Raw genomic sequence first — 21,401 nt, forward strand, 5'->3', positions numbered from 1 at the left:
TACAGCTCTTCCAATATCTTCAATATGCACCTCGGAATTGGATAAGGACTCTTGCAGTTGTGTCCCCGATGTGTCTGTCTTCACTTGTAGTCTGTGAGAAAGACCCGATCACGTGATGGAGAGCCATGTGAGTGAGAGGTGCTTCGGAGCGCACCGCACTCAGGGAGAAGGGCACAACTGCCACTGGCCGCAAAATACATTAATTTCTTTAGGGTGCATTACGGCCACACAAAGGGAATTCGAGGCATTATCAAGTGCTTGTCAAATTGTGAATGAGTGACTGATGAAGTGTGTACAGCCTGCACAAAAAAACAAAGCAGAGCTCATGCCTTTCAAGCGACTTCATGCAGCCTTACAATTTATAAAAAATCTAAACATATAGCCCAGCGTTTGTAGAACAACTAAAATTACATCAATAACTCTAAATTAAGCATATAGGAATACCTATTTCTTTGTTCGCTCAACATAGAATAGCCACATGTGCACACTCCCTCAAATAGTTCGGAGAAAATATCCTTTCTATTTTATTCAGCTTTGTTCAATTGTATTCTTCATACTTTAAAATAATGCCACGGAATTCTAAGCAAATCTTGTCTGGTAAATGAACTAATAATAATATAATATGCCATTTAGCAGACGCTTTTATCCAAAGCGACTTAAAGTCATGTGCGCATACATTGTTACGTATGGGTGGTCCCAGGGATCGAACCCACTACCCTGGCGTTACAAGCGCCATGCTCTACCAATTGAGCTACAGAGGACCACAACTAACTAGTGTAGCTCACAGCCATTAGGCATAGCCAGATCAGGACCTAACATAAGGACAACTCAGAGTATGCTATTCTGTTCTTCTGAAATAGACTACATTTTCTTCATATCATGCTTCTTTACACCTGTCTAAAATAAATAATGGATTTATTGTGAAGCTGTAGGCTATATTACATGGATTTATTAGACTTTTTTAAATGTAGATGTTCCAAAGGTCTGCATCAGTGGCTTGTAGACTATGTGTGGAAGCCAGGAGATGCTAAATGTGTTTATGTTAATTAACGGTCAATTACCGTGAAACCGACAGTTATTTGCTTGACAATCACCGGCTGAAGAAATACCACAGCCCTAGTGGACGCCACCTGCTCGTCGAACATCTCATTCCAAAATCATGGGCATTAATATGGAGTTGGTCCCCCCTTTGCTGCTATAACAGCCTCCACTCTTCTGGGAAGGCTTTCCACTAGATGTTGGAACATTGCTGCAGGGACTTGCTTCCATTCAGCCACAAGAGCATTAGGGAGGTTGGGCACTGATGTTGGGTGATTAGGCCTGGCTCGCAGTCGGCGTTCCAATTCATCCCAAAGGTGTTCGATGGGGTGGAGGTCAGGGCTCTGTGCAGGCCAGTCAAGTTCTTCCACACCGATCTCGACAAACCACTTCTGCATGAACCTCGCTTTGTGCAAGGGGGCATTGTCATGCTGAAACAGGAAAGGGCCTTCCCCAAACTGTTGCCACAGAGTTGGAAGCACAGAATCGTCTAGAATGTAATTGTATGCTGTAGCGTTAAGATTTATCTTCACTGGAACTAAGGGGCCTAGCCCAAACCATGAAAAACAGCCCCAGACAATTATTCCTCCTTCACCAAACTTTACAGTTGGCACTATGCATCGGGGCAGGTAGGGTTCTCCTGGCATCCGCCAACACCAGATTTGTCCGTCAGACTACCAGATGGTGAAACGTGATTCATCACTCCAGAGATCGTGTTTACACTGCTCCAGAGTCCAATGGCGGCGAGTTTTACACCACTCCAGCCGACGCTTGGCATTGCGCGTGGTGATCTTAGGCTTGTGTGTGGCTGCTCGGCCATGGAAACCCATTTCATGCAGCTCCCGACAAACAGTTCTTATGCTGACGTTGCTTCCAGAGGCAGTTTGGAACTCGGTAGTGAGTGTTACAACCCGAGGACAGACAATGTTTTACGCGCTACACGCTTCAGCACTCGGCGGTCCCGTTCTGTGAGCTTGTGTGGCCTACCACTTCGCGGCTGAGCCGTTGTTGCTCCTAGACGTTTCCACTTCACAATAACAGCACTTACAATTGACCAGGGCAGCTCTAGCAGGGCAGAAATGTGACGAACTGACTTGTTGGAAATGTGGCATCCTATGACGGTGCCACGTTGAAAATCACTGAGCTCTTCAGTAAGGCCATTCTACTGCCAATGTTTGTCTATGGAGATTGCATGGCTGTGTGCTCGATTTTATACCCCTGTCAGCAACGGTGTGGCTGAAATAGCTGAATCCACTAATTTGAAGGGGTGTCAGCATACTTTTGTGTATATAGTGTATCAAAGAAAGAAACAGTGATATCTACGTGAACTGTTCACAACCCTTACATTATTGTAGGCAGAAAATAGGCAGAACTTAGTATGTACGGTGAACGCACCGCGTCTAAAGAGCGGCCGCCTGTCAACCTGCGTTGCATCTGGCCAAACGAGAGCAGCAGCAGGACAATTAAGAGGGTGGAGACTGGGCCGGGGATGGGGACAGGGGCCGGTGCGGGGGGCGACTAGACACCCACATATCACGCTTGACACATCAGCCCTGGGCCCTCAGGCTATCCAACACTAATGCTGTCCCACTTTCTGCCCCCCTGTCCCACAGAGCTTCTGTTCCCCCCAATACTCTGCCTCCACGTCGCCCACTCTGATAATGGTATCATAATAATGGATTACACTGCTGCTGTGCAGCATCTATCATCCCAGAATCACAGAAAGTGCTCTAGTCTGTACAGGAGTCTATCTCACCTCAATCACCAGCAATGTGAAGCAGGGTGCTAACCTCCAAATGAGGATTTATACAACTCACTGTTAGTCAGGGGGTGAAATGGTGAAAATGCAAAGTTCTGCAATGTTTTAAATATATATATTCCATGGGCATAATAACATAGAAGTGCACTCGAACAGAATTTCCCCAGTACACAACATTCTCATAGTGCCGTCACGCTGTGGAGGAAGGGGAACGTACAGGATCGACTATTGCTTTGAAGCCCGTAACTCCATTCCCCAAGAAAAGAAGCATCACAATGTTATTCCACATCCTCAGATATGAAGGGGGAAAAAACCATAATAACTTTTCGATAGCCTGGATCTCGACTGCCCTACACCCCCCACACCTCCTCCCCTGCACCCCTTCCCCTGCAACCCCTTATCTCTTCCTTCAATCTTTGGTTTCAAAGGAAACGAATCAGCCAGAAGGACAGAAGGTTATGCATTAGTACTGGTCATTGCTCAAAGAACGAGCGTTATAAATAATAAAGGGTTGTGAAGGACACACGGGCTCGGATGGATACATCTCTGGTTTATGCCACACAAGTCAAAGACAACATTGTAATTTCCATTCCCTGCTTCAATTATATCCCAACATCAACGACCGTGTCAGCGCCAAGGAGTTGTGACGTTTCTTTGTTAGTCCAACATGAAGAAATTTTTGATATTGTTTATGGAAACTAGACTATGCAAAACATATTTCTTTGAAAAGTATTATTTTCCCCTCAAAAAGTCAGAGTATATTGAGAACAGAATAAAGTGTATTATAGTATTCATTACATTTCCTTTACCACTGGCAAAGTGCCCTCAATGTCATTTGCTTTACAATATTTCCTTGTAAAGCAAGGTAAAGGTTAACAATTCATTTCTACTGTACATGCACAATATATTCAATGGATTACAATGTCAGTCACTTTGAAGTGCTCAGTGCCACCATGAGTGTAATCTACATGACTGGGGTTTTTATGTGTAAAATGGATGACCTTCTCTGCATGTCCATCTCAGAAACAACAGCCTGTCTTCTTTATTTTCTCCTTGTTCCTCAATGCTATCTGAGCTGTGATGGTAAAGACAGTGAAGATAGCACACGGGTGCTCCGGGCGCATTAGAGAATGTATTACACCCGCTTTACAGGCATACAGCTGAAATCCTCATAATGAGATCCACCTCCAGGAGAGAGAGAGAGATAGAGTTAGAGAGAGAAAGAGAGAGAGAGAGAGAGAGAGAGAGAGAGAGAGAGAGAGAGAGAGAGAGAGAGAGAGAGAGAGAGAGAGGGAGAGAGAGAGAGAGTTAGAGAGAGAGAGAGAGAGAGAGAGTTAGAGAGAGAGAGAGCGAGAGAGTTAGAGAGAGAGAGAGAGAGAGAGAGAGAGAGAGAGAGAGAGAGAGAGAGAGTTAGAGAGAGAGAGAGAGAGAGAGAGAGAGAGAGAGAGAGAGAGAGAGAGAAGAGAGAGAGAGAGAGAGAGAGAGAGAGAGAGAGGGAGAGAGAGAGAGAGTTAGAGAGAGAGAGAGAGAGAGAGAGTTAGAGAGAGAGAGAGAGAGAGTTAGAGAGAGAGAGAGAGAGAGAGAGAGAGAGAGAGTTAGAGAGAGAGAGAGAGAGAGAGAGAGAGAGAGAGAGTTAGAGAGAGAGAGAGAGAGAGAGAGTTAGAGAGAGAGAGAGAGAGAGTTAGAGAGAGAGAGAGAGAGAGAGAGAGAGAGAGAGAGAGAGAGAGAGAGAGTTAGAGAGAGAGAGAGAGAGAGAGAGAGAGAGAGAGAGAGAGAGAGAGAGAGAGAGAGAGAGAGAGACCTATTCACCTTCTTCCTCTCCTTTATCCTAGTCTCATTGACTTTACTGAGCTGGTTCCATTCACACACTGTGTCTCTACCACTTCCTTACTTAACCTCAGCACAGCAGAACATTACAGGCCTCTTTGCATTAGCAAGCCGCAAAACAGCCCCGTCCCCCCTCAGTCACTCGCCTGCTCACTAAGCTGATTACACAAAGATAATAGGTATGGGGGGCTGCCTACAGCAGGTGTGTGTCTGTGTGGATATGCAGAAGAGTGAAAGGCAGTGGGCAGTGGGCGATAAGTGATGGATGGTTTGAAATGTAATACATGCCGATCCTAATAAAACAAAAAAGTTTATTCCTGGTGATAACCATATTTTATACTGGTGTATCAACTACCACTTCGGTAATGCAATTAATTTAAATTATTTCAGTGAGGTACTGTACAGTAGCTACCAGAGTTTAAAAAAAGCCTGCATGTAGTCATAAATATCTTATCTTATTAAGATGAATGAGTAACTGATCTTACGAAATACAACAAATAAAGAGATGTAGGGTATTTTACAGTAATCTGTCTAGACCTTTTCTTTGGAATGACCTCCAATCGCATAAATCAATAGAATATTTCTTTTTCTCTCCTCTTTTTAGTCTGTAGGTGACCTTTCTGAAAATGTTCCTCCATTTTGGCAGAATCGGTATAAGTGCAGGCCATTTCATGTAAACAGTAAGTGTATGAAATGAGTGGCCCTGTCGTTCCAGCCAGGCTCTATTTGACAGCATGATGATAGAAGCGTCACATCCTTGGGACAGTAAATGCAAACTGACAAGAGATGAGCCTTAGGTTGCGGAATATAATACCGAATTGTGCTCCGAGTGCCTTATTATCTTGTCTGTTGATGTTTGAAAGGCGGAGATTTGCTTGAGAGGGGAAGACAGAAACTGTTACAGCCACGCCATCTCGCCCCCACGGGGGGGAAAATAGCGTGGCTTCCTAACCACAGCTTTCGCACCTAATGTCAATTTTTCCTAGGCAATAAATATATGTCATCAGGATGTTGTGGTGCCTCATGGCTTCTGATAGCTGGAGTGGAAGACTATTTGCACAAACCGTGAGAAATGAGCTTTTAAAAAACGTATGAAACCATTTCACAAATGAAAGGAGCCTGGCTGGGTGTGCGGTAGACAAACATTACTCCCAATGACATTGTCTATCAGTGCTTCCTGAGCACTCAACCAAACCCGAGAACACCAAGAACGTACACACCTTCACTTCAATCAACACTTTTTTTGCAGCAATCAAACCTTTGTACTTATCCACTTAACTGTCAAAAATTCTATTCAAGCCAAAAGCAGCACTCTACTCTATACAAAACAGTTCATCCCAAATCACCTGGCTGAACCTGAACTCGCTCACTGTGTTGACGCCGTCAGAAAGAGTCACTGAATGTCATTCTCATACTCTTTATGCTATTTTCCTCTGCTGCATCTCAACCCACTATAGCTCATCGCCTCCTTGCAGAATACAGGCGCTTTCAGCCATACAGTCTACAAGGACATGCTTTTGTTGACCGCTGCATGGATATTTTCACGAGCATGGTGTGAAACTGTATTGTGTAGGTTTTGACAAATGCCTCCATCATGTGTACATTGTGCACAATGAGGTTGACCCAGCGGTGGGATTTTAACAATGAGGATGCAACAATGCAGAACAGATTTTTCTTGCCCAAAAGGACGCTTTTTATTTCCAAGTGGAGATAAAGAGCTGGCGAACTGTACAATATATAAAAAATCTAATAAACAGGATGATGAACCAAAGGGTCAAACTAAACCTAATTAAATAGAGCTCTTAAAAAAAAAATCTGGCTTCAAATACACTTGTTAACCCGGCAGCATGACGACCTTTAACCTGTTCCCGTCTCTGTCAGGCAAACAAAGAAATGACAGGAGTTTAAAAAGGGGAAAGGGGATACCTAGTCAGTTGCGCAACTGAATGCATTCAACTGAAATGTGCCTTCCGCATTTAACCCAGCACGTCTGAATCAGAGAGGTGTGGGGGGCTGCTTTAATAGACGCCCACGCCATCGGCACCCGGGGAGCAGTTGTTGTTGGGGGTTAACTGCCTTGCTCAAGGGCAGAACGGCAGATGTGTCCACCTTGCCGACTCGGGGATTTGAACCAGCGACCTTTCGGTTACTGGCCCAATGGTCTTAACCACTACCCATCATGCATCTGACCAATGGGAACATTACATTTCACATCATTCTCAATTAACAATTCAAAAGCATGAATTTCAATCTATCTTCAGATTATACAAATACTTGAATTGATACCAGAACACATCTCAATAAAGGTGCAAACCATGCTTTAAGCAAATATAGATAATGGGATATAAACATACACGTCCCCACAGGAAAATGCTACTTCCGCATTCCCCGTAACTCTCAACCCTCAATGCCCTCTTCAACTGCCCGATTTGACCGTCGCAACTACAACCAGGAAATTGACCTCTTCAATAAACAAGGATAAACAAGGTAATTGTTAAAACATTATTTTAGCTTAACCTTAACGTTTTAATAGTTAAACATGATCACATTTTAGTTGTACCACCTGTTCGCTACATGCCTGCATAGAGAGCAACATTTTGGGCAACGCACCACAAAAGGTTTTGCACGCTGAAACCAATTGCCATAACCCTCTTTACAGGTGATCAACAATCAAAAGGACATCGCTATCAACACATTATTACAATTAATACATGTGCTTTTCTCAATAAATGGTTGACTTGTCTGGTTATTCATAAGGCCTGTCTTTAGCTTAGGTGACGGAGGGCATAGGACAATCGTCACATTGACACCACCCACTAAAAGTATTGTAAAAATGTCACACAAAAATAAGAAACTTTCCTTTGCTGTTCTGGGTTAAATCATCAACGAACATTGTGAAGAGTTGCGTCACAAAAAGGTGGGAAGTCCATCAACAGCAAACAATATTGTGGATTTTGTCTAATATGTTAGGTTGGTGGCCATGGACTTTTTAACCAAATCAAATCTAGAGTATCTGAAATGGCTCAAATTAGTAGCTTAATTAATAACCATTATCCAGAAGGGGTTTGTTCAAGGAGCTGAACTTATTATGATACAGTACATACTCAATCCATAGTATAGTGTTGAGATACATGGACAATCATAGCTTGAAATAATAACTATAATTTTCTTAGGTAATGAACTGGGGTCAAAATGTAACAGAATCTTAAGAGTCAGGATTTCTCTCAACATCACACAAAAACTACACAACAATACATTGGAGAGGGAAACGCTGGAGCATTGGAGATCCACATACATTATCAATCACTTTAAACAACAGAGTAACTTCATTATATTTTTTCTGATGAAGAAATTCGAGGTATAATCAATCTCCTTAATAAAATCTGCACATTTATAAAAGTTACTTTGGCCATAGTAAAGAGATATGTATCCATCCTTAACCTAGAGTACATGCTTCTGTAGTCTACGGCAAAGGGGACTAAAGGAGGCTGATAAGAAAGCATGGAGTCTTCGTACTTCACACTCTCATATCTGCAGCAAGGTAGCACTCTACACCCTCTAAAACTGAGCATAATACTGTAACAACTAAACATGCATAAACAAACATGTGTGCACATCTATACAGTACAACCTTGACTTAACATTACACTTTTTATTTTTCCTGTTTGTGAGCAGCAACCATCCTCCTGTCATCCACTATGCCCTGTGGCCTGCAGGTAGGGGAGATGTGCTGCTTCGTGAGAGGAGTTGAGCTACCTCTCTCTCTCTCGCTCTTGCTCTCTCTCCCCCTCTCTTTCTCTCTCTCTCTCTCTCGCTCTTGCTCTCTCTCCCCCTCTCTTTCTCTCTCTCTCTCTTTTTCTCTCTCGTTCATTTCCTGACTGTAGAGTTTGGCTGTAGCAAGGAGTCTGGGTAGCCTGGCAACCACATGTCCTGACTGCCTCTATACTGTGCCAAGTCTCCGGGGAGGAGCAGTGGTTCCCAGGGCACCCCCCGGGCACAGCCTACGGGCAGAGTCATGCCTTCCTCCTTCAGCCCTACAAGAGACATATCAAGACATCCAATACCAAAACACACCACTGTATTTATAACAGGTGACAACAGGTGAATTTACATGAATTACAAAATGATAACAGGACTGTGTTAAATACAGTATTATAAGAATAACAACTGCCGTTTGAGAAAAGTGTATTGCAATATGAAGGATGTAATGTTCTCATTTATAAAATATTTTCTATCATTGTAGTCTGTTCGACATAAATTGTCTATCAATTCATGTGTGAGAGAGAGATACATAAATAAAGGGAGGGAGATGGAGAAAGAACAGACAAACATGGACTAATGGTCTTCAGCTGTAATCATGAGTCTGAAGGTGAAGTGAAAGAAGGCTTGATGTTTATTACAGAGAATTGTAACAGTGTTGAGATGAATGAGTTACCTGTTACCCTAGTCTCTGTGTAGGAGAGCCCTGGGATATCCTAAAAAATTAATTTGAATGACAGCTGGAGCCGTAAATGAGGTTGTTTGGAGAACCCTCCCCCAAAATATTTCTCAGAAGTTCAGCCAAGTGGTGCTTTGCGGCAACAACAGAACACAACACTGCCCGGCTACACACTATCGTCCCCTTACACCACTCGCTTGTCTAGTCCCAAAACACGCAACCTGTACAGACACACAAACACAGACAAACACACACACACACCCTACAGTACCTGGTTACTGTATGCTTTATCATAACGGGATAGCTGTTGTCTGATGTATTATTCATTCAGCAATAACCAATGCTTCTCTCTCATCTTTTTATGTCCAATATAACACTGCCTTGTTTATGATTCGTGTTACAGGTAAACTGTCAGAGCATTGCTCCTCTTGGGCACCAAAGATATTGGAGGACATCACCAGCAATGGGTCATGCCAGATGTTATTTGTACTAATGAGTGTAAGTGGTTTAATGTACTTGATCATTAGAATTAATCCAAAATGAGATTAGCCCTGATTATACAGTGATTTATAGAAACTCAAATTGTTTTAACGTGATATATTTGTGTTTTTGGCAGCAGGTAGCACACATAAATTAGTAATAAGTAGCTTAGAAAAGATAGCATCTCTTTTTGCATTATCATGACGCTTCCATCTTATCATATCCTGCTGTGATAGCAAAGTCTTAGCACTGAGTGCAGTACATCTCTATAGGGGGGTTGTAACACACCTGCTCAATGTTTTCTGTCAGCAAACACAACCCCTTCCCTTAACTAACACGTCTGGGGGAGAAAGTCACAATATTGCCAAATAAAAAACATCATGGCATAAATGCTGACAGTGTTTCAATAGAAAAGGAGTTATGGTATTCTAGCTAAGTGTAGGCCAAATACAGATTCCAAATGGTATTTTATTATATTTTCTGTGTATGTATGGTGAGTATAATGCTATTTGTAATACATAGATATTTTTCAGTTTGTCTGGTATAATCTGAGCTCGTGGTAGCCTACGCTCTGTTGCCACCTATAAACCCACATCAAACCTTACACATATATATTAGTGTAAGGCCAAATAGAATAATCTACAACTATGCCATATTGTGACTGCACTTCTCATCAGAGTCAGTTTGTACATTTTTGGTTTTTTCTTCTTTTGGTACTGCTTTTTCACAGGATGTTTATGTTACAGAACAATATGTTTTTTATTATTATTATAATACTATCATTAATATGTTTATAACGTAGTACGTTAATATGAGTATGTATTTCCCTACCAATATAATCAAGTAGAAGTAGTACTGTAGTAGTTTGAATCAATATTATCTGTAAGACACAATTCTGTTTGTTTTCTTTCATGAAAACATATCAAATCCATTATCTTGTAATTCCACAAGTTCGCCTATCTCTTCAGCACTAAAAGCCATCTCTGCACAAGCATACTTTTACTGTAATTTGAAGGGGGTTTATGGAATTGTAGTATATACTCTTTTACACTGATGTCCATGGGCATTTTCAGAAAAAATTGACATATTACATTCTCAGTGGCTGAGTACTGACTCATAACCTTAAAAACATGTTTAGATGTGTACTAAGTCTAAAAGTACTGTACCATGAAATAGCCTTTGATGAAAGCACTGTGTAAAATGGTGTCTTAAATAGACCACATCATAGCCCATCCCATTATCCACACCTGCAGTACAGTGTGTGCCAGGATAACAAATAAGTCAACTTTAGCCTATCCAAGACATACAATAATTGTTCTATTAGCTCATTTAATTAAAACATTCAAATCGCAATGCCTGAGAGAATTGTTAGAAGAAAAAAAGTATACCCATATGGCGCCTTTTGAAAAGCATAAATGTATATCTTAGATCCATATTACCATATTAATGTTGCAATCGCTACATGTTTTTTTAATTAACCATGATATGATGGTGCAAAACATTTATTGAGTGATCATTTGGTGTAAGTAAGGATTAGTGAGTGACTGAATTTATTCCGATTATTTTTGCGACAGCATTGACTAAAAACTGAATGCCAATACTTCCATCAAAAAGGATCTGACCAAAATCCAAACAAACAAGTTGAAATAATTGAGGTAGTGTATAACCTTTACTTTGCGACTGAATCTACATGTCACAGCAGTCAATATTAGACGGGTCGGCAGGTAGCTTAGTGGGTAAGAGCGTTGTGCCAGTAACCGAAAGGTCGCTGGTTCTAATCCCCGAGCCGACTAGGTGAAAAATCTGTCGATGTGCCCTTAAGCAAGGCACTTAACCCTAATTGCTCCTGTAAGTCGCTCTGGATAAGAGCGTCTGCTAAATGACTAAAATGTAGACATAGTGTAATGACCTTCATAGTTTCATTATAAAAAACAATTGTTTTAATCTCATTAGACATATTGATTCATTGTTAAGACCTGGGATTAAATTAGACTGCCTGGATAAGTAAATTGGTTTAATTAAAAGCTTATTAAAAATAAATAAATATTAATTAACTTGGTCACAACTGTAATTGAACCTGAACATTAAATTAATAAGAGGGATGGATATTTTTTTATCTATTAAAAATGACATCCATTTCTTACTAATTAGTATCTCTTAATATTCTAATTGTGGGATTTTAATGTAATTCCCTATCAGAGCAATAGGCAATTTTTTAACAATTATTAATCGGACCATAATTTAAATGTCTCAATTGCTAATGTTATATTAATTGATTTAAATGTGTTTAGTGTATGTACTTTTAATAAATATCAATTCATCTTCATACCGTTATTTGACATTGGACTACAAAAAACATTTTTAGTTGCTTTGTGATGATCCACCATTGCAGAGATAATCAAGTACAAGGACATTTCACAAACCAAAAACAAAGCCAGAGATCCTCACCACTTGCTCAATTCATAGGCATTTTTTTTCTGATACAATAGTCTAACATTCTCTCTAATTTGGCATATTTTGTCACAATGTTCACACTATTCACCTTCACACAAGCAACAAAATGTAAAATGCCACGTTCCAAGACATAGGCTGCGTTTATACAGGCAGCCCAATTCTGAATTTTTTTTCTCACTAATTGATCTTTTGACCAATCAGATCAGCTCTGAGAAAGATCTGATGTAGAAAGATCTGATATGATTGGTCAAAAGACCAATTAGTGGAAAAATGATCAGAATTGGGCTGCCTGTGTAAACGCAGCCACAGATGCTTATTTTCAAGGAAGAGTCACTTTACACAAATATTTGCGTCTGTCCTAGCAATCTAATCAATGTAAACTATACAAACACTAATTCCAAAATGTGTATGCCTATGCCTAAAGGCACATTGCAACTCCAAGTGTGATATTTGAACAACTCCAGGTGTGATATTTGAATAATCACCTGATGGGGACTGTCACAACATTCTATTTGAAAATGTTACCACACCTAAACTTCTCAAGATAAACTTCTAAAGATAAATCAATTAATCAATTAACACAAGACTCATAACAAAATACCAAACCGTTTATAGGATATGACTTCACTTATATAAGTCATGAAGACATAATGAACATGTAAAACACCATATCACCTGAAAACTCACCTAAAGAACTTGTCTTCTACATCTGAAAACTACAACTCAGGCAACCAACCCTGTTGCATCCACCTCTTCACTGAATCCCTGCATCTCAACTTAGTTAGGTCTATCACACTCTTCTAGCACCTGCTCCAGCAGCACCTGGTCTCAGACACCCCTATCCAACACACACAGAATCAGAGAATTTTCCCTGGCCTCTCGTGCCATGACCAGTCCCAGAAGGGAGAGGAGAGACCGAGAGCTGTCCTGTCCATGGACTCACCATAGAGCTTGTTGGGAATGTCCTCTCTGTCCCTGGCCTCGGAGGACAGGAGCAGGGGCTCGTCGTTGAGATCGCTATCTGGGGTGGCCACTTTGTCATCGGCCCGGAGTTCCGCCACGCTCATCTCGCTGCGCAGGGAGAACAGCGGCTTGCTCAGCTGCCCTGTAATCATCAGATCGTGGAGGGAGCTGGGGAGCCCAGGTGGGGAATTCAACAGAACAACGTGGTTAGATTTTCCTCGCAGCACACTACTCTACACCGGCTTGTTCTCTCTGTCTACATCCCTTTACTCTCCCCTTCTCTCTATCCCTGTGTCTCTCCTCTATCGCTCACTCATCACTCTCTCCCTCCTTTCCCCTCCCTCTCTCTCTAGCGCTCTCTTTTATCTGAGACTGGTGCTGCTCCAGCTGATATTGCTGGCTGCAGCCTGCCTAGTGAAGAGCGGTTACGGATCGTATGGCTTTGCCATTATACCCTGCAGCCTTAAAGGTTCTCCACACCTCTCAAGGCTCAATAATACCCACAGAACACATGTGTCACAATTTCAGCATTACACTCATCCTGTACACGCATACTGTACCTATAAATTAAAATGGTAAAGATGTATCTGCTATTACAAAAAATCTATGTAGACAGTTAATTCATTTCACAAAGGTAAAGCCTGCATGATACTTTCAGTAAGAGCAAGAAGTCAAAGATGTCATCATTCATATGCATTAGTCAGAGGCAACCAGTAAACGATTAAGGCCTCTTCCAATCAAGAGCAGGAATAGATCATGGCATATCATAGGTCCTCCCAAAATTATGTTTTGAAATTCCAATGTCTCACATTTTGCAAAACAAAAACCACCATAAGCTGGAGGGAATTAGAATCACTCAATGAATTACTAACAAAGTAATGTATAATGTAATGAAATGAAGTAATCTGGCTAATTACTGATATGCAACTATGTAAAAAGTGCACCAAATGAATAAACCAACAAAAAGCATACATACCTAAATGAAGCTCCACTAAATGACAATAAAAACGTAAAAGATGATCTTCTGAATGTCCAAAAAATCAGACAGAAACCAATTAAAACATGCTCGCCACCACAGAGCAGAGACCAGCTAGTGCATGATGTTTGCTACAAAACCAGAAACAGTCTCCTCGACCTTGTTGCATCTGAATAGCCAATGTTCAAGCCTGAGGTTGCTTCCTAGACAAGCACTGGAGATGTCAACTCCACTTTCTCTCCTCCCTCTCTCTCTCTGCCTCTCCTGTGTCTCCTCTCCCTCGTGTCACCTCAGACTGTTCCCCCTCCCTCCTGCTCTGAGACACACAAAGAACCGCAGCAACACAGAAGGGTAAAACTCTGTCCCTCTCACGCTGCCTTATTTATGGACAAGAACATTCAGTCTAAATGGGTTGGAAATGGGGACAGGTGACCAGCATGTATGGCGAGAGGGAAAGGGGGGTCAACCTTGGCCCTGCGCCAGTCCACCACCACCCCCACTCCTGCCAGGGTGGTCGATGTGTTCCTGCCCAGAGGGGCTCTTTTAATGTGCTCAACAGGGGAATCAGGGGGGTATGACATGATAATCTATGAAAATGTTCATCAATAGAAATAGTAGCTGTCATCGAAAGGCGAGCCGGCTGGTCAATACTCATATCCCTGGTAACAATGTCGCTTGTCATCAGGGCTTCATTGGTGGAGCACTTAAATATGGAACTCTGTGCATAAATGCACCTCTCTGCCTGGCGAGGTAAACACATTTTCCCCTCTGTCTGAGGCTGGTCTTACTCTCTCTCTGCATCCATTTGGGCCCACCCCCACTTCCCATCTCCTATCCTTTGAGTCGCTTGATAGGTCCACTGGAGGGATAAATGAATACCTAATTGAATCTTGCAGTCATCAAAATAATCAATAGTTTTTTTATTATTTATCCTTCACAGTCTGTTGCTGTTTGAAAGCTCAGAGGGACAGCAGCAGGGAGCACGGGCGGTGCTGAAATTTCTCTCGTCATTTCACAATGTAATTTTCACTGGGGCATGAGAGTTTGCAAGACAAATAATAAAATAGAAAAAAATCAAGGCAGTGCCTTTTGTTTGGAATGTGGGAAACGATGAAGGGAAAGGGGTTATGATGAGAAATAGAATATGAAGCTACTGACACTTAGACCAAGGCAGGGTCTAGATCTCTCCATCATTCCATTTCTTTATTTTTTCCTCTTTTCATCATATAAGGAGTGTGGGTAATGCTGGCATTTCTCTTCCTGACAGACTCTAAACAAGTGGTGGGAATGAGATCACAGCTCTTCAGTTCCACTGGCCTCAAAGGCTGCTGGAGGATAGTTGCAGCATCTGTCTCTTCTTCCTACATCCAGGGCTGTTAATTACATTATTAAAAAGGGGCTCTGGGTGCAGCTCTTTAGCTGAAGTGGGAATGTTTATTTCAGCAGAGTGGGTGTGTTTGGTGTGGGGGCTCAGGGGCTCAGGGGCGGAGTGGGGTTGCCTTACTCCCCATGGCCTCAATGCAGGAACAGGGAAAAGCATGCCATAATTCCATGGATGCCCTCCCACTCCTCCCTCCCTACCCTCAGTGTCCATGGAAGAGGTGGTCAGCACAGAGCCCTCAGTGCTCATCAGATATCCATGCTAATAGCTAATGGCCTTAACACCGTTGTCACATTAGCCCCCCTGGGCAAGGGACTTATGCCTTGGTCGACCACGCTTAGCTCAACCGACATTCAAGGCTCTGGACACTGAAAGAGAATGATAATGAAGTAATGTTAATAATAACAATAATAAATGGTAATTACAAGGATAAAAACAGTGGTAATAATAATAATAATAATAATAATAATAACAATAATTGCACCCTGTTCTGTGTCAAACATATAGCATGTTCTTCAGAATTGAATAAGTTTAATAATCATAATTTATAACACATTACACAATTGAAATAAATAATCTATAACGGTCTAAATGTAAAAGGAAGTGGCTATTTGTTTTCTGCCAATTTCCTCATTCTACTATATTTCAACGTTATCATTTTGAGGGATTTGACAGTAAATCTATAAACTGATTCAGTATGACAACTACTGTCTTATTTAATTATGGCATCATTGACATACCCACAGTCACTTGTCATAAATTAAGAATAGATCATTCTTTGTGGCAGAATGTGTCTTGCTTAAATTTAGATCACAATTGATGTCCCTGAGGAAATAGCAGAGTTTGATGGTGTGTACTGTGTTTCAGTGCAAGATGCAGGGTAAATAAGCGCTTCTTTTCACCTAAAGAAGGTTAGCCTCAAAATAATAAAAAAAAGCACACAGAGAAGTTATCTGACTTTCAGAAAAACAAATGTCTATAAAAGGTTAAGTAGGAGCAGTAAAGAGAATATACTTCACAAAAAATGAGTGATGTCATTGTCACCAATGCTGGTGGGTGGAATGATAATGATGGTGGGTGGAAGGAGAACGCCCCTACACCCCAGAGATATTGTATAATGTTCCAGCACCTCTATGGCATGCAGCATGTGCTATGAGCGATGATGATTTGTCTCCCCCTTAGGGTAAGGAAACATACTGTTTATTCACCCATTCCACCAGTATGGCACGTCAATTGTGCACTGGGAGGCTTTTACAGTAGTGTCCAGCTATTCTCATGTTAAGACAAAACTATGTAAATAAATACATGAATGCAAAAAGGTCAAGTGAAATCTAAAATGTACAGTATTTTCAATAAATATGTTCTGATATATTTTTTAGGGGGTAGATCAGCTTTAATATTGCAGATAGACTGTAACTTCCATCAATGTAATTGTCTGCATCACTTCCAATCTCTCTCTCTCTATATATATACAGTGGGGGGAAAAAGTATTTAGTCAGCCACCAATTGTGCAAGTTCTCCCACTTAAAAAGATGAGAGAGGCCTGTAATTTTCATCATAGGTACACGTCAACTATGACAGACAAAATGAGAATATTTTTTCCAGAAAATCACATTGTAGGATTTTTAAGTAATTAATTTGCATTTTATTGCATGACATAAGTATTTGATCACCTACCAACCAGTAAGAATTCCGGCTCTCACAGAACTGTTAGTTTGTCTTTAAGAAGCCCTCCTGTTCTCCACTCATTACCTGTATTAACTGCACCTGTTTGAACTCGTTACCTGTATAAAAGACACCTGTCCACACACTCAATCAAACAGACTCCATCCTCTCCACAATGGCCAAGACCAGAGAGCTGTGTAAGGACATCAGGGATAAAATTGTAGACCTGCACAAGGCTGGGATGGGCTACAGGACAATAGGCAAGCAGCTTGGTGAGACGTCAACAACTGTTCAAGATGACGGTCAATCACCCTCGGTCTGGGGCTCCATTCAAGATCTCACCTCGTGGGGCATCAATGATCATGAGGAAGGTGAGGGATCAGCCCAGAACTACACGGCAGGACCTGGTCAATGACCTGAAGAGAGCTGGGACTACAGTCTCAAAGAAAACCATTAGTAACACACTACGTGGTCATGGATTAAAATCCTGCAGCGCACGCAAGGTCCCCCTGCTCAAGCCAGCGCATGTCCAGGCCCGTCTGAAGTTTGCCAATGACCGTCTGGATGATCCAGAGGAGGAATGGGAGAAGGTCATGTGGTCTGATGAGACAAAAATAGAGCTTTTTGGTCTAAACTCCACTCGCCGTGTTTGGAGGAAGAAGAAGGATGAGTACAACCCCAAGAACACCATCCCAACGTGAAGCATGAGGTGGAAACATCATTCTTTGGGGATGCTTTTCTGCAAAGGGGACAGGATGCCTGCACCGTATTGAGGGGAGGATGGATGGGGCCATGTATCGCGAGATCTTGGCCAACAACCTCCTTCCCTCAGTAAGAGCATTCAAGATGGGTCGTGGCTGGGTCTTCCAGCATGACAACGACACGAAACACACAGCCAGGGCAACTAAGGAGTGGCTCCGTAAGAAGCATCTCAAGGTCCTGGAGTGGCCTAGCCAGTCTCCAGACCTGAACCCAATAGAACATCTTTGGAGGGAGCTGAAAGTCCGTATTGCCCAGCGACAGCCCCGAAACATGAAGGATCTGGAGAAGGTCTGTATGGAGGAGTGGGCCAAAATCCCTGCTGCAGTGTGTGCAAACCTGGTCAAGACCTACAGGAAACGTATGATCTCTGTAATTGCAAACAAAGATTTCTGTACCAAATATTAAGTTCTGCTTTTCTGATGTATCAAATACTTATGTCATGCAATAAAATGCAACTTAATTACTTAAAAATCATACAATGTGATTTTCTGGATTTTTGTTTTAGATTCCGTCTCTCACAGTTGAAGTGTACCTATGATAAAAATTACAGACCTCTACATGCTTTGTAAGTAGGAAAACCTGCAAAATCGGCAGTGTATCAAATACTTGTTCTCCCCACTGTATATATATATACATACATACATACATACATACATACATACATACATACACATAAATACATATACATACATACAGTGGGGGAAAAAAGTATTTAGTCAGCCACCAATTGTGCATGTTCTCCCACTTAAAAAGATGAGAGAGGCCTGTAATTTTCATCATAGGTACACGTCAACTATGACAGAAAAAATGAGAAAAAAAAATCCAGAAAATCACATTGTAGGATTTTTAATGAATTTATTTGCAAATTATGGTGGAAAATAAGTATTTGGTCAATAACAAAAGTTTCTCAATACTTTGTTATATACCCTTTGTTGGCAATGACACAGGTCAAACGTTTTCTGTAAGTCTTCACAAGGTTTTCACACACTGTTGCTGGGATTTTGGCCCATTCGTCCATGCAGATCTCCTCTAGAGCAGTGATATTTGGGGGCTGTCGCTGGGCAACACGGACTTTCAACTCCCTCCATAGATTTTCTATGGGGTTGAGATCTGGAGACTGGCTAGGCCACTCCAGGACCTTGAAATGCTTCTTACGAAGCCACTCCTTCGTTGCCCGGGCGGTGTGTTTGGGATCATTGTCATGCTGAAAGACCCAGCCACGTTTCATCTTCAATGCCCTTGCTGATGGAAGGAGGTTTTCACTCAAAATCTCACGATACATGGCCCCATTCATTCTTTCCTTTACACGGATCAGTCGTCCTGGTCCCTTTGCAGAAAAACAGCCCCAAAGCATGATGTTTCCACCCACATGCTTCACAGTAGGTATGGTGTTCTTTGGATGCAACTCAGCATTCTTTGTCCTCCAAACACGACGAGTTGAGTTTTTACCAAAAAGTTATATTTTGGTTTCATCTGACCATATGACATTCTCCCAATCCTCTTCTAGATCATCCAAATGCACTCTAGCAAACTTCAGACGGGCCTGGACATGTACTGGCTTAAGCAGGGGGACATGTCTGGCACTGCAGGATTTGAGTCCCTGGCGGCGTAGTGTGTTACTGATGGTAGGCTTTGTTACTTTGGTCCCAGCTCTCTGCAGGTCATTCACTAGGTCCCCCCATGTGGTTCTGGTATTTTTGCTCACCGTTCTTGTGATCATTTTGACCCCACGGGGTGAGATCTTGCATGGAGCCCTAGATCGAGGGAGATTATCAGTGGCCTTGTATGTCTTCCATTTCCTAATAATTGCTCCCACAGTTGATTTCTTCAAACCAAGCTGCTTGCCTATTGCAGATTCAGTCTTCCCAGCCTGGTGCAGGTCTACAATTTTGTTTCTGGTGTCCTTTGACAGCTCTTTGGTCTTGGCCATAGTGGAGTTTGGAGTGTGACTGTTTGAGGTTGTGGACAGGTGTCTTTTATACTGATAACAAGTTCAAACAGGTGCCATTAATACAGGTAACGAGTGGAGGACAGAGGAGCCTCTTAAAGAAGAAGTTACAGGTCTGTGAGAGCCAGAAATCTTGCTTGTTTGTAGGTGACCAAATACTTATTTTCCACCATAATTTGCAAATAAATTCATAAAAAATCCTACAATGTGATTATCTGGAGAAAAAAAATCTCAATTTGTCTGTCATAGTTGACGTGTACCAATGATGAAAATTACAGGCCTCTCTCATCTTTTTAAGTGGGAGAACTTGCACAATTGGTGGCTGACTAAATACTTTTTTCCCCCACTGTATATATACACACATCCTTTAAAAAAACATATTTCCCTTTTTACTTTCCAACCCCACCACCCCTTCCCTAATTGGAGTAAACTAGTGAACAACAATGCTTAGGCCTCTACTTCCAGCTTATACATACTATATACATTTAATGGACACAGTCAATTTTACAATAATTCTATTTTGTTTGTTTTTACTCATGAACTTCCTCTACCCTCAACCTCTCCGATCATTTTCATGATGTCCATCCGGTTTGCTTCTATATGCCATATCTTTCTAACTCTGCTCTTTCACAAAAGCTCTCAACCTATAACCTATATACTTATTATGGACACAGTATGCTTTACATTAGTTATCTTGTTGTTATTAGTTGTTGTTAGTTGTTATTAGTCCCATCCTTCAACACCATTCAACACCACCCATCTATCTCTTAACACCATCCATATTGGATTTCTATTTGCCATATATTTTTCAACTGTACTGTGATGTTTTACAAAAGTTCTGAACCCTTCTATTCTCATTGTTTCTACAGATTGTAAATTGAAAATAAACATTTTTGCTAAAAGTATTATTATATTATTGATCGATTGCCCATGATTTTTAAGATCACCCAGTAGTGCTATCTGCAGGGTTAGCTCTAGGTAAATATTGCAATCCTTCAGCCATTCCTGGACCTGTGTCGAAAAACAAGCTACAAATGGAGAGTACCAAAACAAATGATCTAATGATTCTGTCTCTTCTCAGCAAAATCTGCTGAGCTGGGAAGATTTAACCCATCAAATAAATAACATTCTATTGGTAGCAAGAATTTTGTATAATAATTTAAATAGAAAAATTCTAAGTTTTGAATCCGGCATCGTTTTGCGTATTAGTTCATGAACACTATCCCATGGAATCGGTATGTCAAAAATCTCTTCCCAACTATTTTGCAATCTATATGGGAGGCTGTCAATCCTTTGGTCCGTAAATGAAACTGGTATACTTTTTTATTTATCACAATTGTCTTTAACCAATTATGTTCTTTAACGCAGGGCCGACAGAGAAGTTCCTTACTTTTTCCTCCTTCCACTTTCCTCTTCCATTTTTGCAGTAATGCTACAATTATTTGGTTGTACTTTTTGGGTAGAGCAGACATTTCCATATGTTTTTGTTAGCTGCATGCATAACTCCACCAGTCCTACCTATGATATAATTTACGAAGATTATACCTTTTAAAAACATTTTTTTTTTTAAATCATGTTTTCTTATCAATTAGTATATTTGAGCTTAACCACAATATTTGTTGCATTATTTGTTCTGTCGTTTCTGGAGGATTAAATTGAAATTGCAACCAACTTTCTATGGCTTGTTTTAGAAATAGTGATATTTGGGAG

The 21,401-nt window shown here is 41.3% G+C and overlaps 1 pseudogene across 1 annotated transcript in view; it reads right to left on the reverse strand.

Annotated features, from left to right (window-relative positions):
* Nucleotides 1-13,111, reverse strand: part of LOC311100280 (POU domain, class 6, transcription factor 2-like) — a 100,866-nt pseudogene extending 87,755 nt beyond the window's left edge. Inside the window, exon 1 of the transcript in view lies at nt 12,940-13,111. The product of the transcript in view is annotated as a POU domain, class 6, transcription factor 2-like (transcript). The remainder of the gene's footprint in view (nt 1-12,939) is intronic.
* Nucleotides 13,112-21,401: the final 8,290 nt, after the last annotated feature.

This window comes from Coregonus lavaretus, assembly GCF_964263955.1.
Source record: "Coregonus lavaretus genome assembly, chromosome: 2".
Taxonomy (NCBI): domain Eukaryota; kingdom Metazoa; phylum Chordata; class Actinopteri; order Salmoniformes; family Salmonidae; genus Coregonus; species Coregonus lavaretus.